The sequence below is a fragment of the Drosophila simulans genome, chromosome 2R (assembly GCF_016746395.2).
Source record: "Drosophila simulans strain w501 chromosome 2R, Prin_Dsim_3.1, whole genome shotgun sequence".
NCBI classification, from domain to species: Eukaryota; Metazoa; Arthropoda; class Insecta; order Diptera; family Drosophilidae; genus Drosophila; species Drosophila simulans.
This window is the reverse complement of record NC_052521.2, coordinates 5,701,763-5,718,336: the sequence shown is the minus strand read 5'-3', so window position 1 is coordinate 5,718,336 and position 16,574 is coordinate 5,701,763. Positions and strand designations below refer to the sequence as shown.

The following is a 16,574-nucleotide window of genomic DNA, read 5'->3' as shown; positions in this document are numbered from 1 at the left end:
CACGCACACACACAGGGAGCATAAAAAGTTTTGCAACTTGGCTTTGTTGCTCCTGCTCGATTGCACTGTTTTTAGGGTTGTTGCTGCTTTTCCTATCGGGGGTGTACGGCCGAACGTGCAATTTTCTTAAAAATTACACACGATTACACATGAAATACACCGGCTGATATATTATGGTAGGGCCAAGGGTTAGGGTGGAAATGGAAAGGGAACTTTAAGTTTCCAAGGTGTCGGAGGAACTGCGACTGGGTGTGTCTTGGAAAGAAATTTAAAGAAATTAACTTCGATATAAGTATACAAGTACAATGGGTTTCATTAAATAACTAAAGAAGCAGAAAGTCCGGATGAACATTGAAAGATAAGAAACAGTCATGGTTTCGAATTATTAATGATTCCATACTTATTGGATATATGATTAAGATATGATCCAGTAAGTAAGTAAATAAGTGAGTATTATCTTGATTATGCAATTTATTTGTTTTTTTCCGTTGAAAATTGATATTGGTCAGGAAAAGCTTTGTTTCCATTTTACCACTGAAGGACCAAGAACAATGGGCACTTGCAATCCGGTCAGTGGACTACGGCCAACTGCCTTTCATGAGCGCGTTCCATTCATTCGACAGCCATTCTCCACTCAAATCATTAAAAAAATAATAATAATAATGAAATTTGCGTGATTCAAGCGGAGCACGCACTAGGCGATGCCAATAGCAGCAACAACAATCGCCGGAGGCGTTCTCAATACAACAGCAACAGCTACCATAAACACATGTGCAGTAAACGCCCCCGGAAAAAAAATGCAAAAAGCGGGAAAGGAAGTCAAAGTCAGGCCCGGTCGAAGCTGAAAAATCAACCCTCTCGTGCCGCGAGTCCTGGGTCCTTCCTGCGCCCTCTCACTCTCACTCTCACTCACACTGCCCAGACATTGTCCTTAATGCGCCGCGTAATGAGTTATTCGCATTTTTCCTGCTTTGTTTTGCGCAACCGACGACTCCCCTGATCGCCCACATTTGGCGATTTTAATTCATTTAGAGCAGGAAATAATGATGGCAAATAATGGGGAGCACAGGCTTCGCGAAGGTACACCTTTAAATGCCCTAAGGAGACCGTGAAACGGTGATCCTTGATATAACTTGACTACAGTACGTACTCTTTAAAATGGCTTCAAATTCATACCCCACTTCTTTATTCTTTATGTGTGTTATTCTCCAAAATAAACGGTTTTTAATAGTTCTCAAACCTGAATCAGAGAGATAAGAGAAAGCTTTCCAATGTCTCGAAACTAGACTTAAGATCGATTGTATCTGAAAATCACAGCTGATTGCTATCCTCCATGGTAAACATAACATTGCCATTCGCAGTACGTGTTTCTTCAACAGCTGAGGACTTAAACTCAACTTGAGCCAGTAACTTTATTAGCCCACATACTTGGTGCCGAATGCGGAATACCCTCGACAGGGAGCTCCTCGCCTCGAGTGGGTCGAGAGTTGCATGTCCCGTTCCGTGCTGCAGTCGCATAATCTAGGGGTTACGAGGAGGCCTGGGAACGGGCGGCAGGATTGCACCCCGAGCCGCACACGACATCTAGACATGAGAGAGCACAAAACATAATTTCGCTAAATTAGCGAAAAACAAAAGAAATGCCAGGAGGAGGGCCAGATCCAGCTCCAGCTCCTGCTCCTGCTCCTGCTCAGTTCATTGCGGATCCTTTCCGTTCGCGTTCGGTCTGAAAACTCCCCAATTGAGCACGCACCAAAATCATTTGCAGACTCGACTCCGGGGGTGAAGCGGTCATAGTCAACGTCTAAATATTTGGTAAAACGTAGAAAAAGAGGGAAAAAATTGGATTGAAACCTGCATTTTGGTGCCGGGCAGCGGGCAACTAATTATAAAATTTTGCAACCCCCGAAACGGAGCGGAAACCCTTTTTGGCGAACTGCATGTGTCCGGGGTAAGTGATTGTGTACGTGCTCATTATGGAAATTTCTTGCTTTCCCAATTCCATTTTTTATTTCTGCAGCTCTGCGGCGGTGCAAAAATTAATGCAAAGACCACAGTCGGCGGAGTGGGGCGTTAATGACACGAAGCCGGAATGTGGGAGGGGACTCAGCGAGCGATTCGCTTGACAAAGGTTTATTGGGGCTTTGGCACATGCGATACGCGATTATAATTAGAATTTGGCTGCGGGGTGTTGCACTGCACATGGTCAAAAGGACCTCGTGCGGCATGACATGACCATTCCGAGGGTGGTTCTACTTATCTGGGGTTGTAAAGTGTTTTTATTCTGGCCGACGGGCAGAGTGTTATGGTAATCGAATTTTGAATCGATTAACCGGACAGCAGTCCTTCCACAGCGGGAGTAAGTCACTTAAAATGCCAGGCTTATTTGCGAGAGTTATTTGCTTGAAATCCCCAACGATTGCCTGATCTAAGCCCAGTCTCTAATCAAACATATCACAAATTACAAAAAATTGGAGCGTAACTGTACTCTTAAAATTAAAAGCCTCATAAAAATATTGGCGACTACCAATAAAACTACAGTCATAATCGATTACTTTTTATACTTACTAAATACTGGTTTAAAATATTCAGTCGTACTCAAAAAATGTTTAATACGCATATTATTTTTATTGTCAATTAAATCTACAAGATTAGGTAAATTTAAATTGAGCAACTTAAGTACCATAAGCCTTAAGTGTGATATAAAAGTTTACCGATTGCCCGATTACCGATAACACGTTCAAATGCATCAAAATTCAGCCTTTACCATTACCATTTGCATACCCGTAAAATGCAGCTCTATAATGAGCTGCACAATGTGGAAAATCATCTAAATGGCCGCAGTCCACCGACTAAGTTGCATTCAAATTGAGTCTTTAAGCGCTTTATTAACCTCCGATAAAGTAGGACGCGGGCAGTCGGGGGAGTGCGAATCAAATCCAGTGTTGCACTTTGCATGTGCCCTTTGGCGAGAGCAATTAAGCGGAAGGAGACGGCAATATTGTGTGACTGTACCTGGCCGTCCGACTGCACGGTAATTTATTATTTATTTATTATAATTATTTATTTGCTTGACGCGGTCGCTTATTAAAAGCTACTTACAGCCCCGCCAGCGAACAATGGGCCGTCGGGCCATTAGGAACCACCACTTCCATCAAGCCCCCCTTCAAACAGCCATATAACTTGGTCATAATTACTGCAAGTTGCAGTTTGCTCATTGCAAAAACATTCCACTTGATATGCCGGCCACGTAGCTGCACGCACCGCTCGCTAGATGGCGCTTGTATGGTATGGCATGTCATTTGTTTATGACAGCTAACCGCTCATAATCAAGAGGGGTTATAAATTCGCCAGAATATAAGCTGATTATAAGCTGATTGCGAGTGTGTGGGCGTGGGGCGGGGGTTTTTTAATTAACTTGAGTTAAGGGGAAAGTCATTTGCGGAGCCAATGGCTGGATAATGGCCGAGTTCAACTAAGATAAGGACTGTACTTATTAGTTCTGCTCTGCATGCAAAACTAGCGGATGAAAAACGCAGTCATGGCCGTTTGGAAGTGAAATTTTTGATTTCAATTGAAATAAATTTCCATTAATATTTGTTAATTGTTGGTTAAGTGAAAGAGGGGGTGGGGGGCGAAGAAAGCAACAATCGTTATATTTGCTAATTGAGATTTGACCTGATGATATGGCGAAATGAGCACAACAATAATAACTAACGATGAGCGAAATTGACGTCAACGAAAAATTGTTGCTAGAAAGAAATTCTGTGAAAGTATGTTAATTAATGGAGAAGGAACAAGAGGCAAGCGGAATGCAAGAAGCAGAGCTTATACGCAACAATAATTGACTTTTATAGCGAATTTTAATTTTCCACATGGAAACTGGCAAAAGATGCTCCGAAAAACTGTCAAACCAAACAAAATAATACGATTTGTGTAGTCTCGTTCAATATAATCTCCAGCCTGATGACGTAAGTCGGTTCTTTTGCGTCATAAGTGAAGAAATCATAATTCTGTTTTGTAGGAACTAAAAGTAGCTCCTAGCTGCCATAGATCAACTTCCTTGAAAGATAATGGTTTATATATCAAATTTACAATCGGAAATGTAGATTAGGAATATCTAGCTGATGAATGTAATTACTCTATGCAAGCGTTTTTATGGTTCTTGCCACACAACCTTCGATTGGGCGACGTAATCCACGTAAACCCATCAGCCGATTGCCTTGCATTCGCAGACACCTTTCCATTATGCAAAGGCCCATAACTAGATGCCTTCAAATCTGCCCAGACTTAAAGTGCTCCACTCCATGAGCAAATGGGCCTAGCGGCATTCGGCAGAAACCCACTGTGAAACAACGCCCAGCACTTGCCGCTCACGATCAGGATCCCGTCCCGTCACACTTGCCTGTAATTTGTGCCCAGAGTGGCAACAAAATCAAATGGCACGCATGAAATTAAAGTTTAGGCGCGCAAAAATTTATATGTGCGACGCCGTGTGCCAATTAATGTAAATTACGCGACGGCGACGACGGCAACACGACACCGACAACGGCAACAGCAATGGAAATTGCAACTGCAACTGCCACACTGCAGCGATATGGCAACGCCGCCGGGCCTCAAATGAGGCCCCCAAGGGGCGCACCACGCAACTTTTTGAAAGTGCGCACAACAACGCCTGCAAGAAATTAGCGCCTGAAAACACACATTGTAAAATATTATTAAACGCGTCAATTTGTTGCCGTCAGTCGGCGACTCAATCTCGGGGGCTCATTAAGTGCGTGACGGCCCCGACTGATGCATAAATGCATGAGGCCAACTAAATCGGTCCGGGCCAACTGTACCTAAAACGTCGCAGATGGCGGAAAGCAAGTAGATCACTCGTTGTAGTCCAGAAAATGAAGGATCCCTCATCGCAGCGCAATGCTGTTTTGTTTTAAGAAAGTCCAAGTCAATAATTTATTGTTTTAAAAGAATGAGGTAATAAGTATAAGTATATAAACTTATAAGATTATAAGTAAAAGCTACCGGCATACGTTATAGTTAAATGTGTGCCAACTGTACTCACGCTTGATAATTATATTTGAAAAACTCGATTATCTAACATCAAGCTCTGGCCGCCGTCCAGCTTATTAAAAGGTTAAATATCTTTGCATTGAACTCGTTATCGCAATTGCCGTCGACGATATCGTAATATCGCAAAAGACCAATCAACAAAAGTATATTTATTTAAATGAGTCTAAATTACGGCTCATTGAAAACGAATTGTAGAGAGGCATTCTATGATTGGAAATCAATATGGAAACAAAAGCGGAACGAATACGTAAATTAATAAAATCAGAAATCAGTGAAAACGGCCAGTAAATGTTCAATTTATGTGACAATAATTGAGGCAGGCAGTGGAACTATGACGACAATGAGCCGCGGAGGGGAAGAAAATAAAGAGAAATAACCAATCAGGGCCATATTAATCAATCTTTAATGAAAGTAATTTAAATGTGTTAATTTTTTTCAACGCTCCACTATTGTTTTGCTGCTGGTGGTGATTTCTTGGAAGTTGAAGGAGCCAACAGCAAAGTATGGCTCTAGATTTCCTCCAGTGTCTTCAATTAAATGAGGCGTCATAAATGACGCAATCAAGACTTACTATGCTCCTCAATTATGCCCCTGCCTGGCCATAATGCCAATTAATCAACTGCGGCAACACAATACATATTTATTAATAATCAGTAAAAATAATTTAGCCAATTAACAGCAACAACATTCCATGCAGCGTCGACTCAGAAATCACAGAGAACTCAATAGCTCGCAACATGAAAACCTCCGCTCGGCGTTCTTTGTCGGAATATTTTCAATACTGTTGCAACTGCCGCGCTTGTGGAAAGACATTTTTGAGTTTGACAGATTTAATTATTGTAAATAAAATACGAACCCAGCCAAGCAGGCCAAAGGGGTAATTAAGTGAAGTGGCATGAGGGCTGCTGAGCCGCATAAAAACCGCTGAGTTTGTTTATTTGGTTCTCCAAATTGATAGACTCTCTGATTGTTCACTGCCAAGAGAAAATGCACACTCGTATAATGTTCGATTTCAGCTTGCCAGCTGGAAAATTTTCAAAGTAGCCGGGTAATAAATTACTATAGATAACTAGATGGATTGAATGCGAAACCAAAATGAAAAAGGCAGGTGCTGTGATATTACACTAAATATTTGTCAAAACCATATTTGACTTCTAGCCAAAACAAAAAAAAAATTAAATAAGTTTGTCCCTGTCTATAGGGCCAATCCAGAGAATTCCTATCTGACACATGTCCCCGCCGCAAAGCTGTCTGTCTCCGTCCGTCTTTCCATCTGTCTCTGTTGCTCTGCTTTTGCCAGTCAATGGAAAATTGATCAGAAATTATTGCCAATTGAGCGCCAAAATCGCTGGCATACAGCACACATGCAAAATGCGCCTGTATACACTGAAATTTGCGCTCATTTAGGCTCATAAATTGCAGTCAAGACATGGATATTCGAGTAGAAAGAGACGCAAGAGCCAGCGAGATAGAGAGAGCACGAGAGGGGGGAGGGAGAGGCAAGTATCGCATTTGGCATTCCTTTGCCAATAGAAATCAGCTTTGTTTGACGCTTTTTACATGCCAAAGTTGCCATAGTCGCCGTGGTATTGTTGGATATCTGCGGCTGTTACCGTTTATTAATTATACCAGCTCCAGTTCGCCGCGGCTTTATGGACTGACTGGGTCGTGAATTTGAAATTATGCTAAATTACATATGCAAGTGTTGATGCCGGTAATGAAAAGTCGGTCGAAACGCTTCGGATTGGCTGCAATCGCGGGGCAATTACACATACGCAGCGTTGGCCAGATCTATAATTGCCAGCAATAAAGCCGAGACTCATTTAGATAACTTATTCCTGTTCCGAGCCCCGCAATCTCGCTGTGTTATGGGAAGGGAACGGGGCATGTCTTCCCAGTCGAATAAACAAACCCTGGCCAGAACACACACAAGCACACACACCTGCGGAGAGAGAGAAAATCAAGTCAGCGGCATAACAGAAGCCCAGCAGACAAAGGCCGACGTCACTCGAATATACAAACACGTACATACATATGTATATATATCTGGCGAGTGATGCGCGAAAAAAGCGGCCACAGGCGCCGTGACATTGCTGCCAACTTATGAAGTTGTAAGAGCCACTGCTTAGCAGCGTCTCGGCCATGGCAGAGAAACCAAAGTTGGCCCAAACAGGCGGCGCAACAGGCGGCAGCTGCGACAACCGCAAACACGGCCAAACAGCCAAAGCGACACAATCGGCCGGCGCCTCCACTTTGGCTAAGAGCAGCAGGCGCTCAGCACTCGGAAAACATCGCCGCATGGCCAACGGTGAGCGTGCGCGTCGGAAAAAGCTCGCCGGGAAAAGCCCCCCAGAAAACCCCCGCCCATTAGAGGTTGTGCTTATGCTGGCGCTGGTGTTGTTGTTCTCGGCAGTGGTGGTGGAGCTGGAGGTGGTGGCGGCGGCGGAGGCGGAGGTGGGGGAAAATCGGGCAGATGAAGTCAAACAGATTTGAGCAAGTGATTGCACAGGGGAGTGGAATGATGCGGCGATAAAGTGCCACGAATGGGGCGGCTACTTTTAGAAGTAAGATACAGTAGTTTCTTTGGTGCGGTAATAAAAGATACTGAACTTAAGATACGTATATTCAAGGCGATATGGTTAAATCAATCAATTATGATGAAGAAATCGAATGAAAGGGCGGACTAAAAATCTTAATAAAATGGCACCTTACCAGATACAATATAAAAATGCTTGAGAATCAACTTCATTATGTTAAGTTTTTTATCTATTGGGCTTAAAAAAGTTTAGTGTGTGCATAAGCAAAAAAAATGGGTAAGTTGTAGATGCCTAAATAAACTACATGAACAATAAATAGTATTAACTTATTTTATTGATGCAGCACCTATTTTATTCTTAGTCACTTATTAGTCAAACAAAACAAATTTAATCTTTATAATCGTTATCCATCTGAAATAAAGATTTTAATTTCTATTTTCCATTCAGTTTCCACTTAAAACTTGCAACTTGATCCCCAAAGAGCCGCCAAGTGCACTTAGCAAACACTCAAGATTCTCCCATTTAACACACATTTTTCTGTAGACAACCACCCACACTTTCGTTCCCTCTCGCTCTCGCTCACCCCTATACCTAAAGTTAACAACCTCTATTAGATACAACCACTAAAAGAAAAATTACAGACACTTGGTAGACACACAGCAGAAGTCAAAAGGAAATACAAACAGCGTTACAAAAAAGGGAAACCTCATTTTTGGCAACCTTTTTCAACTTTGGCAAATCTTTTTGGAAAATAAAACACGACCAAGTTGAAGAAACAGCACTCCTCACACCGATGTTTTAACATATTATTTTGGCACACGACCCGGCAGAAAAAAAAAAAAAAAAGGCTGTGGCACACTTGTACCATTGATGGGGAATGGGGAAATGGGCGAGTGAGTGGATGGATGAAGGGACTCAACAGGTTGCTTCTGTCGCCATCCTCAGAAAACTTCCTTTTTCTATGTGCAACTGTATGGGTGTGCCTGTGTGTGTGTGTGTGTTTTGGCCCTTTTTGTGAATGAGCTCATAAAACGTTTTTCTTTTCACAGCGCCCGGGTGTTGATGTCGTCGTTGTCGGCTGTCGGTTGTCGTTTGTAGGTTGTAGGTTGTAGGTTGTCCCACGTCCGTCCGTCCTTCCGTCCGTCCCTTTTTCAGGACTGGCGACTGGCGACTGGAGACTGGAGACTGGCGTGCGCCCCAAGTTGCTCTTTAGTTTTCAATTTTTTGCCTTTCAGCTCGGTAGCTGGCTTGGCTTTTGTGCTGCCTTTGGCCCAAACCGACGACCGGGGAGCTGCCTTTGATAGTCTCGGTTTGGGCCAGTCCGCTGCTCGTTTTGATTAAGTGCGAAACAATTAAGGCGGCTACTTCTGCTGCTGCTGCTGCTGTTTACGTAGTTAATCGGGCCGGGGTCACCACAGGCGGAGTGTGGAGAGTCACAAGGTGGCACGACCCCAAAACAGCTGCTCTGGCTAACCGAGCTAACTGCTTGTGGTTGTTTTGAGCAGCGTGGAGGGGTGTTTCGGCACTAATACGGATAAAAATAGGTTAGGTTACGTTATAGATGAGAAATGAGGCAAACTAAACAACGAAATTATACACAAAAAATTGTAGGAATCCCTAATGAAGGTAGTGTCGACTTTATCAGCATGATGCACTGCTTTGCATAGTGTGGCTTACAGCATCTTTTCAAAATATTTAGTTGCCTCAGCCATTACCATAATTTATGTAGATCTCTTAGTGGCACTGTGAAATCATATCCATCCCAAAATAATGTTCCTTTTTACACACCAATCAAACATCTCATTAGCAACTAAACCAACCGTCCGTTGCAAGAAAATCCTTTTGCCCTGGGCCTTATCACACTCCGGCTGCCAACACCAACGCCAGAACATGATTCCTTGCCATCTGCTCTCCGCAGACTGCTTAGCCACTTTAGCCATAAAAATATAACACCTGCTTATCTCGAATGCCACCCGGGCGGCAAAGCCCCCAGAACCCCACAAAACCCCCCGAAGAGCAAAGCCACAAGCCTGAAGGCAACCGAAAACATTTCTCAAAACGAGGCTAAACGGGATGGCAGTACTGATTTGGGGTTGGGGGGCTGGAGCACTGGCCGTGGCGATGGGGAGGAAATGGTGCGGGCACTGACCTAACCCCCCGTAAAATGCTTGAGCCAACAAATACCGTAAAAACACTTATACGGAATTCCTCAACGCCTGGTAAACCAGGGCTGGGGCGTAAAATCCACCCCATGAAGCAGACCTGGCAGCCCAGACCCAGACCCACAATCCGAAATTCAGAGAGCAAAAAAAGAGTGGCACAAGCTAACAGAACGAAAGCCAGAACAAAGTTTCGAAAGTCGCTGCCAAGTGCCGACGGCAAATGGAGACGTAACCCAAACTCCGGAAAATCTTGGGAAACATTTAACGGATTTTCTGAGGGGGCGTTAGTCGTTTTACATGCATTATCCTGGCCAGAAACCAAAAGCGCTGGAAAAAAGTGTTGACATTAAAATAATAATTTTAATTGCCTCAAATAACACAAAGGTCGGCGGTGACCCTCGGACAAGGATGCAGCACAACCAAGCTGTGGGGTCTGTTCAAACACAAAGGGTAATTAACATTTTTCTTTTCGTCCGGGTCCTGGCCAAAGGATAAGCAGCTTGTTTAGCCCGGCCAAAGTCAAATGAGCAAAAAAATACAAATGGCAACGGAGCACAAAAAGGACCCGGCACACACATTACGTGGGTTCGTATGGGAGTTCCTTTTTTGCGGTTTCGCATTTGGTTTAACTTAGCTGGTAAGTACACCCCAGGTTCTTGGGTGGCCCTCCGGATTCTGGAATCTGGATTCACGTTTCTGGATGCGGGATTCAGGATTCAGTCGACCGCCTTTCAACACCTTCAACAAAGCGTGAATTAAGTGCTCGAGATTTTCTACACTTAATACAACGAATTTACAGCGGCTCCGTGCAACATGTGGCGTGCCCCTTCGCTCGTCACCCTGCCTCGCCGCACTCCTCACTCCGTCGAGCTAATTGCGCAATTATCTCGATTTGTGGAACATCTGTGCAACTGTGTCGCGTCTCATTAAGTGCGATCTGACTGCTCAAATGCCCAGAGGGCCGTGCGGACGGACAGTTGGAGAGAAATTTTTTAATTGCATTTAATTAACAATAAGTTAACGAAAAACACTGAAACGAAACATTAAATTAGCTGAAACCTAGACCGAAATTCCTGATCTGCAAAGAGGAACGAGCGGTTGACAGTGGCATACTGTCAAGCTTGGTAATAAATCCATCTAAAACTGTAATGGGGCTCAATTTCAATTTTATCCATAGTATGGGATAACAAAGATATAAATTTATCTTAGGATACTCAAAGTAAATCAAAAGAAAATGCTAAACCAATTGATAAGCAAGAAAACGTTCGGATTGGAATAATATTATTTTTCTAACCCTTGGAATCAATTATGCTTCAAACTCGAATTTGTCTATCGGCATAATTACCCAAACACGACAGAGTCGCATTACAGCTATCGTTTATCTGGCATCTTTGACAATCCATCCATCAAGCATGATTGAATCCACAGAACAACCCCGAATTTCCGAGTTTAGTTCCTCGGCATTCCATTTCCATACTGCGATACACGCAATGGCAATGCGGTAAAGTAGTGTTTTTAATGGCTAATTGAGCAAAATAGCTTATGGAATGGAATTAATTATAGTGTTTCATGTTTTCGGACTACGAAAATTCGGCCTGTTTCACTTAGCTCCTCATTGTTCACGCAAAAGCATAAATTGTTTAATTGCTAATTAAGAATAGGAAACGGGCAACAAACGATAAATGTAATGAATTAGAAGGCGAATCGAAGGCAGTTGACATTATTTCAGTTCTAGCGTGTGACAATTCGCATTAATTACAAGAAATGCTCCAAAAAATAAGCCATTAAGCGGGGCCATTCGACTATATAGACGATTTCTAGCGGTGGTGGGGATTTGAGGGACTCCGAAATGGCGAAATGAAAGTGCGGAGATCCCCCGACTTGCCGCATTTGGCGTGTTTTAGGCTGCTGCCGCAGTTGCGCTGCTTGGACACTTGTGACATTTTCTTAATTGAAATGATGCGCGTTCGTTGATAAAATTTCGTTGCCTCCATATACGAGTATGTGCTCATATAAGTACGGAGCCACTTGGACACTCTCCTGCACGTTTTGCTGATGATTATTATTACTCTTCATTATTGTTCATTATTAAATGAGCGGCGTGTGTGCGTGTCTTTCGCTTTTGTGTAGGCTTTGTGGCATGCGCGGCATGCAACATCTTATTTTGGTGGCTCGGCGAAAAGTGAGCCAATCCTCGCCAGATCGTCTCCAAATGGAAACGCTCAGAGAAGCGATGTTAAGCGAAATAATTGGGGATAGTATAAGCACGCGGCACTCGGGAATGCGATCTTTGTCCCACATTATTAGTGCAAACAATGCAATGTACGAGTTCTAATGCTAATTTAATAATAATAATATTTATGAAATTGAAGAAGAGTAAGGAAGAGTTGCTTTTATTTCAAAATCTACGAGTATACAAATGAAAATTCTAAATATACCTAAAACGATATCAGTTGTGTACACCTATAGATAATAAACAAAATACTCTCATAAATAGTCATGCGTTATATACAAATACGAAATCTACAATGATATAAGTATTTTATTAATTTTTCTGATCTATCTTTTTTTATGATAAGGGAGCTGCCCACCTGAATGTACGAACTTAAGATATCAATAAGTGGGTTGTTCTACTGATATTCAAAATAATCGCATGCATTTCCCTTTGATTCTCCTTATGGTCGGCTGGGCAATGCATTTTCGATTGCAATGGCAGTCGGAGAAACGCACTTCCTGCATTTTCGCCACCCTGCCTGTTTTAGGGCAATAAAATCTCATTTTATGTGTGCGCAAGTTTGCAAATTGGCCACACATCAAAAACAGAAGTGAAATCCTTTCAAGATGCCCGGCCCGCCCCGATCTCGCCACATTTGTCCAACTTCAATGCCTTTGCGGGCATAATTATTACTTTAATTATGCTTAATTAAAAGACCGCCCACCGTGGGCGTGGCCGCGGCAGCTGTCCAAAATGCACGGCACATAATTAAGCGTTTTGCTTTGCGGATTTTCTTTCATTCATTTTTACGATTTGCCTACGTAAAGTGACAACGTGACGCGATCGTTGGATACGTGTATCTTTTCTAGTTTTTTTTTTTGCGGGGCTACGGGGGAAATTGCCATTCTGCGCTGGCTTTTGGTTGTTTTTAATGAGTGTGTGTGGTGTGCGGTGTGTGTGGTGGTCGCCTCCTTGTTGATTTGTCCGCAGTCGGTTTGTTGTTTTCCCGCTTCTGGTGCCGCTGCATTTTTATGCGTTCGTCATCCGTTTGTCATAAAAAAGAAACATCCACTGCAGCAACATTTAATTTTTAATTTAATATCTAATCATTTTCCGTCGTCGTTGATTTTCTTTTTCACAGCTATTTGTGCATTAAAAGCTGTCGCGATGCATTTGGTCACTAATGGGTTTTTCTAATTTGCCGAGAGACTGCCACTTCGCATAGTAAACATCCTTCAGTCAATTTAATGAGATATTTCACTTTCGCAATCAAAGGAAGCCGAAATCGTAAATATTAAGTAACTAACATTCATCGCAAGTAGTAGATTACAATTTGAAGTGGAATCAAAGTCATTTGTCGGATCACAGCCTATAAAATGCCGACGGCTTTTTTTTAACACTTTGGATTTGACGCATAGATATCACTATTTTTGAACACTGGACTTAGCTTTAATACTGGAAGATTTGTTTATACTTAAAGAATTGAAATGTATATAGAAACCATTTAACTGCAACAGTACTTTCAGAGTTGGTTGTTGCATAATTTGATAAGGAATTTAAACAATCATTTTATGCAACATAAGTTACTTAATAAAACAAATTTCAAAAAATACATTGCATAATGGAAATGTATGATATTAACTTTGGGAGATATTCAAAATCATGCGTAAGATATCTAATGTAATTTGTGTAATGAAACCCGCTCAAGTACGTGGAAACCTTAAAGATAAATGCAGCTCAATGGAATGTCATTCCAGAGTTTGGCCAATGCAACTGCGAGCCCAGTTAATTCTCGCTAAATAATTGCCGGCGATAACGAGGCGTGTGTAACGTGTAGTTGGGAGCAGGGCAATGGCAATAGCTACCTCTGCTTGGCAACGACAATGGAGCAGGCAACAAAGAGGCTAAATTCTGTATTAATTTGCAATTAATGCAGCTAATTATATTTAATTAAATGAGCGGGCCACGCTAACAATGCACTGCATAGATACGTTTTCTACTCGTCGGATGCGGATGAGGGAGGGGCGGTGGGATCAGCGGGATCGCTGGGATCGGTTGAATCGGTGGAAATCAGTGGGGGCAGCAGGGATCCAAAGTGGGGCTGAGGGGAGGGGAATCCAAGCAGAGCTTGGGCAGTGGGAAAAATGTAGCGCAGGTTGGTGCGGCTTTGAAATGAAACTGATTATTACAATTGTTGTTACGCCCGCTGGCGCTGTTGTTAGTGCGAATTGTGCGCCGCTGCCGCTGTGTTTATTGTATCTCATAGATACGTTTAGATTATTTTTTGCAAAATGACACTGAGCCACCGGCGAGTCAATTGTAATACGTTTTAGTAATTTTTCGTGGGGTGGCAGCAGTCGCAAGGCTCAGCACATTAAACTATTTATGTGTAGAGTTTCATTCTGATTTCGTTTTGGCGATCGTTTGATGAGCCTCATTGTTGCAAATTGCCACTGTCCACTGCCGCCGAGCCGTATTATTAGTTTGTTTATGGCTATTTATTATATTTGGTTTTATTATTAGAACGTCGCAACTATTTTTGAGACCCTCGCCAAGTTTGCTCATGCACATGCCCCCATGCTCGTCATGCCGGTCCAGCGATAATGCTGATGTTGATAAAATTAACGTTAATTAAAGTTATTAACCGCCTGCAGCGAAATCGCATCAATTTATTGGTTTTTGCATACTACCATGTCAGGGTTGAGATTTACATAAAAACTGCATTTGGCTGTTTCGAGCAGTATTCGAGTGAGTGGAGTGCGTGAGAGGCTAAAAAGGTTTGATATTTCTAACTTGATAATGATGATGAGCACTTCACTTAAATGTAATTTTTTTATGGCAACCCCATTATTTGGCTTACAATTTTGGCTTGAGTAGCTGCAATAATGTTCAGCCATGCAGATTTTTCAAGCTTTATAATAAGCCGGAATTTATCATATTTATGTAACTAATTCTGAAATTCATCCGCTAAAATTTCCAACCACTGACACAAAAAAATTTTTTAAAATTTATCAAATCAGGCAATAAAATATATTTTTGCCAATCTTGGAAAAGATATGTTTTTAACTTGACGTACACTTTAAATTAGTGTTTTAAGATTAATTTGATTTGAGGGACACACATTATATTAAAAAGAATTTTAGCAAATCAATTAAATTTATGAAGAAAAGTGTTTTGGACTATTGGAAAGACCATTTATAATTATTATTTAAATTGGTCCTCATAAAAGATTTCGAAGTAACAATGATCATGTAAAAGTCAATTGCATGATATACTTTTTCAAACATACCATTTCATTTAAAATTATTATATTAACTAATCGTCACAAGAGCTGAAATCAAATACTAGAGATATTTACCGTTATTTAGAGATTCGCAATCGGTTGCCAAAATCGACGAAGATGTTTTGATGTTCCACTAGCTTTTCTCGAATCCTGTTTTTCATTCACCTTTTAGTGGTCGTTTGGTTTTGATGTGTAATTTCTTAACTCTTATCACAATTGAGCACTGTATTCAAAGTATTCATGAGTACCTATGAGTAACAACGAGTATCTGACAGATGGTTATCACCCACGCACTTGAGTTGAGACGATCGCAACGCGCCAAAAATTCGGAACTGAGCAGTTTCGAAACGGATTCAAAAATCGCGGAGCAACGGCTGTACAAAACACATGGAGCTCAAAAGTTGCAGTGGCAGCTGTTAATGATGAATCGTGGGCACACGCCGAAGTTTATTTGCTTGGGTATTGTATGTTGCACTTTGGTTGTTTGTTTGTTGCACGAGTCGAGGGGCGTCCAAGATATATGTGGCCGTTCGATGCGATTCCGGTTCAGATCAGCCGTCGTACGTTCAGGCGCAGCGTCGTCCGTCGACTGAATGAACGTGTGGCGCACGAGCGGCGCTTTGGACCCCCAGCAATCGCAATCATCAGCATAAGTAGCAACAGCAAAGGAGCAGCAGCAACAACAGCAACAACATCGGCAAACACGAGCAAACAAAACGAAGGCGAGGAACCCGAAGCCGCAGGCCCAGCTCAGCGGGTGCGAGCGAGAGCGCGACCGGGGTCTCTCTCACTCACTGCCTCTCGTTCTCTCTCGCTCTGGCTCTCTCTGTCGCTCTCTCACCCACCCCCTAGCCCAAGCCCCACTGGCGGTGCAGCGACGCCGGCAGAGCGCCGACTGCGCAGGAGCAGCAACGGTATATATGCAATTTGCTTGGCGCTGTTAAAATAAAAATAATGACGTCATTAAGCGCACAAATGAGCGGCGCTGCTGCTGCAGTCGGCGTCGACCGCGCAGCCGGCGCAGACTGAGCTTATAACTGTTGTTCTGAGAAGGAGAAACTGCACACTTGACGAAAGGCGAGCACTTAACGACGGCGAGGCAGAGATAGAAAGAGAAGGAGAGCGGTCCGCGCGAGGGAGAGGGCGCGAGTGTGGGTGAGCGCTTTTGTGAGCGCATTTTGAGCATTTATTACAGCCAAGCGTTGCACTTTTTACACCGAAAGGTGGGAGTGCATTTAGATTCTGCATACATGTAATACATATCTTTGGAGATTAGCAAAATAATATTCAAATTCTTAAAACTG

At 42.6% G+C, this 16,574-nt stretch overlaps 1 protein-coding gene across 9 annotated transcripts in view; it reads right to left on the bottom strand.

The window, feature by feature from the left end:
- LOC6733526 (hormone receptor 4) overlaps nt 1–15,894 on the bottom strand; it is a 68,427-nt gene extending 52,533 nt beyond the window's left edge. For 6 of the 9 annotated variants that reach the window (XM_039292684.2, XM_039292685.2, XM_039292686.2 and 3 more), the window contains exon 1: nt 15,346–15,894. The gene's annotated coding sequence lies outside the window, so the exon portion shown is untranslated. The remainder of the gene's footprint in view (nt 1–15,345) is intronic. The other 3 variants (XM_039292687.2, XM_039292688.2, XM_039292689.2) reach the window with 1 other exon arrangement.
- Between the last annotated feature and the right edge of the window lie 680 nt (nt 15,895–16,574).